A 7,012-nucleotide genomic window follows, 5' to 3' on the forward strand; every position below is an offset into this window, starting at 1 on the left:
TATAACCAACTGATATTTGACAAAAATGACAATAATAAACAATGGGGACAGGATTCTCTATTCCCAGGACATAAGAATGAAAAGAAAATTGGTTAGCAATATGCCAAAGAATAAAACTAGACCCTATCTCTCATCACATACAATAATTAACTCAGAATGGATTAAAGACTTAAATATAGGACCTGAAACCCTAAAAATCCTCAAAAGCAATATTCTGGACATTGGTGTAGGCAAATAACTTATGATGAAGAACCCAAAGCAATTGCAACAAAAACAAAAACAGAAAAATGGGACTTAATTAAGCTAAAAAATTTCTTCACAGCAAAATAATTTTTTTTTTTTATTTGGAGTCTCACTCTGTTGTACAGGCTGGAGGGCGGTGGCACCCTCATGGCCACCGCAGCCTCGACCTGCTGGGCTCCGGCTATCCTTCCGCCTCAGCCTTCCCAGTAGCTGGAACTACAGGCACGAGCTACCACACCCGGCTAATTTTTGATTTATTGTAGAGACGAGGTCTGGCCAAATTGCCTGGGTGATCTTGAACCCGCGGGCTCAGGCAATGCACTTGCCTCGGCCTTCCAAAGTGCTGGGATTACAGGCTGAGCCACCGAGCCCGGCCTAAAATTTTTAAAGAGTAAAAATAAAACCTGATGAATGGGTGAAAATATTTGAAAATTACTCCTCAGACAAAGGCTAATGTTCAGAATCTACAAGGAACTCAAACTATTAAATGTGAAAAAAAACATTAAAAATTGAACAGAAGACATGAAAAGACACCTCTCAAAAGAAGACACTCTAGTGGTGAAGAAACATGTGAAGAAATACTTAACATCAATAATCATCAGAGAAATTAAAATTAAAACCACAATGAGTTATCAACCTACTCCAGTCTAATAATAGTCATTATTGATTGAGTTTGTAGGTTTGAGATCCCTCCGGGCAACTTGGCCAGTCCTTGTCTCTACAATAAATAAAAAATTAGCTGGGTGTGGTAGCTACTTGGAAGACTGAGATGGAGGGATCGCCGGAGCCAGCAGGTCGAGGCTGTGGTGGCTGGGAGTGCACCATTGCACTCCAGTCTAGGTGAAAGAGTGAGACTCCTACTCAAAAAAAAAAAAAAAAAAAAAATGTCCATTATTAGAAAATAAAAGAACAATAGATGTTGGCATAGTTGAGAAGAAAAGAGAACACTCATTCACTATTGGTGGGATTGTAAGGAAGCTCAATCTCTATGGAAAACACTATGGAGATTTCTGAAAGAACTAAAAATTTCTGGGCGTGGTGGCTCACACCTATTATCCCAGCACTTTGGGAGGCCAAGGTGAGAGGATTGCCTGAGCCCATGGGTTCAAGACTATCCTGGGCAACTTAGTGAGAACTCATCTCTACCCCTCTCCCCCAAAAATTAGTCAGGCATGGTGGTGCATGCCTGTAGTTCCAACTACTTGGAAGGCTGAGGCGGAAGGATCCCCTGAGCCCTGCAGGTTGATGCTGGCGTGGCTGTGAGCCTGTCACTGCACAAAAGCCTAGGCGACAGAGTGAACTATTCCAACTCAAAGAAAAAAACTAAAACTTGAATTACCATTCAATCCAGTAATCCCACTCCTAGGGACCTCCCCAAGGAAAACATATCAATATATAAAAAGATAACTGTACTTGTATGTTTATTGCAGCATTGTTCACAATAGCAAATTTATGGAAGCAACCTAAAACCTAAGAGCCTTTCAACAATTGACAGGATAGAGAATATGTGATATATATTACTGTTATATAATATTAATTAATTTAATTTATATTATTAAATTTATTTTATATAAATATATAACATATATTTATATAATATACAACATATATAAATATATAAGTAGTTAATATATAACAATAAATTGATATTATATAAAATAATATATTTTAATTAATAATATATTTCACATACTCTTTATCCTGTCAATTGTTGAAAGGCACATAGGTTTTAGGTTTCTTCCATAATTTTGCTATTGACAGGATAAAAAATATGTTAAATATATATTTATTATATATTTATATAAAAATTAATTAAATATATATAAATTATATTCATTAATATTATATATAAATAATATATTTAGCATATTTTCTATCCTGTCAATTGTTGAAAGTCACTTAGGAGTTTTATATACATATATATATTTATAGAGCAGAATACTATGCAGCCATAAAAAAGAATGAATTCATGCCCTTTGCAGCAACATGGATAGAGCTAGAGATCATAAACCTAAGTGAGATTACTCAGTAACTTAGTCTGCAATGATGGAAACAATAGACACTGGGGACACTAATAATTGAAGAGGTAGTAAGAGGGATTAGGGTTCAGAAATTACCTATGGGGTACAATGTTCACTATCTGGGGAATGGACCACCTGAGTCCAAATCCCTACCACTACACAATATGTCCATGCAACAAACATGCACATATATCCCTGAATCTAAATAAAAATATTTATTATATATAAGCAGACTTTATATATATATATATATATATATATATATATATATATATATATATAATACAGTAAAGAAAGCTGGAGCGCTATGTGAGGATAATTTGCCTATGTCATCGTCTATCATATTACTTTCCATTGTTGATTTAATATTCAGGTACAATTCAAAGAAAAAATAAAAGTTTGTTTGTTTGGTTTTTTGGTTTTTGTTGTGGGAGTAGACTTCAAACAGCATGACCTTTAAGAGGATATCGAAATCTCCTAAAATAGATTATAAAACAAAATACGGGGCAACGATGGTTATTAAGAAATTCTATCAAAAATCGTGTGAGCTGTCCCATTTTGCTAAAATAAGTATACTTTATATCTTAGAGTGCTAAAAAGTTTTATTTACACGAGAGTGGAAAACACGACTGTAGTAGTGATTCAAATACTGAATATTAGCATAAAGGTTTTCCAAGTAGTCATGGAGGTCAAAGATTTATTTTAACGTTTAACTTGTTTTGGACATGTTTTCTGAGAATTAGGATAAGGATCAGGATTACAATAAGGTCATGCAGTTTATTACTTTCCCTTTAAAAAGTCAATATTAAAAATCCTCTACTTTAGTGAATAAACAAAAGTATATTCTTTTGGTGAACTAGTTTCTCAAGGGATCTCTATAAACAAAAAAGAAATAGTTATTGAGAGAGAGAAGGCCACCTGGGGACAAAGTAATCATAATCATGCCATCTTCATGTTTATGATAGCCATTTAAATGAAGACAGATCATAATTATTCTTAGACCCTAGAGTTTAGGAATGCGCTTTTAAGAATTCAAATATAAGTGATTTATTTCATACCTCTGAAATGGACAATATCTCAAGCAGTCTGGAAGGCACTAAAGAGAAAGTATTTCTCTCTATGCAATTATATATTGCCTTCATGTGGAGAGAAAAAAAAAGAATTGTATTTTGAAAGTTACTACAGCCGTACCTGAGTTCCTCTAGAAAATTAAAGGTGAGAGAATATTTATTTACCTATGATGGAAATTAAAAACAAAGCATGTGAGGAATCTATGAGTAATGCTGAATTTTAAGAATAATATCAACAGCCTCCAAACTCTAAAACGGCTGATTTTATTATATAAACCTTCATAACTGACAATAAGTCAAAAATTGATTGTTTTGTTAAATATATTCAGAACTAAGTGATGAAAAAAATTGGATCACTTCTCGAAGGTAATGGTGTGATATTGATGATTAATATTGTAATAGCAGAATTCAGCAGTTCCAATTTGCTTCAGTTTTATTTAGAAAAAGGCTCTTTGAAAAAGTTACAAGAAGCATTTATAAATAAAATGAAATTTAAGATCAAATAAGTTATAAAATAATCTTACTGTCTCGTAAATTCAACTCTTCTGGCTTATAATAATTACATGTCACAGCTGCAAATTAGTTGTTTTATCATACCAAATAATCATGGAGTAATGTTTAAAAAAGCAAGAGTTACCAAAGCACTGAAAACAGGAATATATGGTTATATTTTAATCTCTCATTTTTTTATCATGCATTAGGCATTGATGATTAATGAAAAATTCAATAAAAGGTAACATAATTCCTATACATTTAGATAGATTCATACTCATATGATACCCTATTTTATCTAAATCTTATTCTATCCATTGTGGCAATGTTAAGATCGGAGAAAGAAAAAAAGAAAGATTAATAACGTTTTTGTGAGCACGTAGCTGAAGTTAGGTATATCTCAACAGGAAAAAAAAAAAAAAAAAAGCTGAGGAAAATTCTAGGTTATTTTGACAAGGATGGTATGTTTCCAGGGTCAGTTTTCGATAGAGATGGAGCTTCTCTGAACTTGGATAGCCCCAGGAAGAAATTCTCTGTTTTTAGGCATAATCAAGGGATTGTGTGTTTATGAGAAGAAAGGATCAAGATAACACCCCACAGAGGTCTCCCACAGTACCCAGAGATGCCTGACATAAGCTCCAAACTGATACAATGTATTTCAGAGAGTATTTTATCTATAGCTTCACTAAGATGTAGTGTGCAATCATCGTATGTGGAATTGGAGGGTAATACACATTGTGAGTTCAGAATCCGCTCCCGTTGTTTCACTTCTAGTTAATATTGAGTCATTTTACCGTGAGGCACTGCATCAACACACAAGAAGTTAAATATATCTTATTTATTAAACTTTATAAAACATTATTTTGTTTGACTATTATATATTTTACTTACTGAACTTTGTTTATTTATATGATTAAAAGATTGTCCTTTGAAAGCAGAAGATTTTAGATAGTCACGGTAAGGATGTATTTCGGAGCAAAAGTAACTTTCTCTTAATCAGAGCTTTGCATTGATGAAATGAGTTGCCTTAGAAGGGTTAAGATTTTTGCCACTGAAATTTTTTAAGCATGAGGTGAAAATCTTTTGATAGAGAAAATATATAAATAGTTCAAGTGTATTTCTTTAGTTGGCTTCACTACCATAGCAATAGCCCTAAATTGTATAATGACTTGAACCACACGCCCTGCATGCACCTGCACACATATTGTTTTTCTCTCCCTCTCTGTGAAAGCAGATGTTCCTCATCAACAAGTTATTTTCTTCATCGTGATGATGCAAGCACCAGGACTTAGTCATGACGTGACCCTGCCATTCTCCAGAACCCTTTTAAACCTTAAATCTACTCAGAATTAAAGGAAAAAGAGGAGTATATACTCGTTTTAAAAATTTAGCAACTATATTGCAATTTCCTTCCAATCACCTTTCACAGGTTAGTACTCAGTCACAGAGCAATGTTTAACTGCAGGGGAGGCTAAAAAATTAGTTATTTATAGCTCGAAGAGGAAACATATTTTTGTTAAATAGCAACATCTGCCACTACATCCATGGCTCTTTCATTGCCTGCATAAACATAGACATCCCTTTATGTGAATCCATCTGCCATATCAACCCCAATGATTATGAACCCTTTAGCTATTGTTGAGTTATAGTTGACATATTTACTATGCCTATGAAACGGTTCTCTGAAATTAGTCTAGGTCTTTTTTATATAGTATTATAGATTAGAAAATTGGGGAACATAATGTGAACTTTTTGTATCTATATTTTTGTCAGACTGTGTCTCAAGAAATTATTTTGTTTACAACTTAGAAACTGAAGCAGATTTCAAATGAGTTAGATAAATTAACACCTGTTGTAATAACCATATCCAAAGCACATCAATAAGTACATCAATGCTGGTCTGTTGGGATGTCTGTGGTGATGGTCCTCAGGACTCCGATTTGAGCCTGTATCCATCAAATATTTCAAAGGCCAATAGGTATTTCTTTATCAACTTATGCTACCAAATTGAGCAAAAATTCGTGTAGTTATAGAAGTAGAATTGTTAAAAGATCTGTTCAGTTGGGACCCTTGTCCACGATAAAGTAATGGGACCTTGTATAGACAATTAGAAAGTCCTATCCTGTTCTGTTTGCACAACAAATACAAACAACACATGGTGAGTGACTTGGCCTAACTACAGTTTATATGAAAAACAACAACAAAACAACTTAGCATAAGCCATCAATATTTATTGGTACAAAATAAGTAAACAGATTCCTCTGAATTCTGTACTCCTATCATAGAATATTTGAGGTAACCTTTTGTTCTTTTTGTTTGTTTCTTATTTTATAGAGAACAGTGACAAATGTGTCGTTTCAGGAAGGTAAACAGGATTATGAAGGTAGGAAAATAAACCTTACAAGGAAAACCAAAATAAATACAACTTTTTCTCTAGGAAAAGTATTTAAAAAACCAGAAAGCTTTCCAAATGACAGAAGGGTGGTGCATAGGCAATTGGACAGAGAACAGCGAATGAATTTTTTTTAAGAAAAATTTATAATGAAGAACAATTCCTAACATGGATTGTGAGCCAAACTTTGTGCTTCAGGATTTAGGTGGGGTGCCACACTTATTCTACATACCAGACCCCCCAAAAAGGTATGTTTTCCCCAATTTTTATGCATGAAATGACTTGAGACATAGAAAGGTAGCGTAATATACCTAGTACCGTGCGAATAACTGGCAGAACTTAGATTCAATCTTACAATGCTTGGAAAGATTGACTCCAGGATCATTGCCTCTAATTGGTGTTCAGGACTATTCGTGAAAGGAGAAACTTCTAGTCAGTGGAACTACTCAAATTGTAAATAAATTGCCCTTTGAGATGTGATTAGATCTCCATCTCCAAACTGCCCACAAACAAAATAGATGTCCAACTGCGGGAGAGTTTGAGAAATAACTTTGGCAGTGGGTAAGACATTGGAATAGACAGTTAACTAGGTTATTATTTCACACTTTTTGTTTGTGTTCTGTTTCTATACTGTACAATATTCATTATTATTCATCTTCTCTCTCCAGTTACATTGGAATCGTGCAAAGATGAAATTGAATTGTTACATTCAACCAGCGATTTTTGACCACAGTGTGAGGACTCTTACTAGTCTCCAAGCTTGTGTACTTGTTGATGCCTCTACCCAAGAACTT

The sequence above is a fragment of the Carlito syrichta genome, unplaced genomic scaffold (genome assembly GCF_000164805.1).
Source record: "Carlito syrichta isolate Samal-C Ts95f unplaced genomic scaffold, Tarsius_syrichta-2.0.1 Scaffold309728, whole genome shotgun sequence".
In the NCBI taxonomy this organism is placed as follows: Eukaryota; Metazoa; Chordata; class Mammalia; order Primates; family Tarsiidae; genus Carlito; species Carlito syrichta.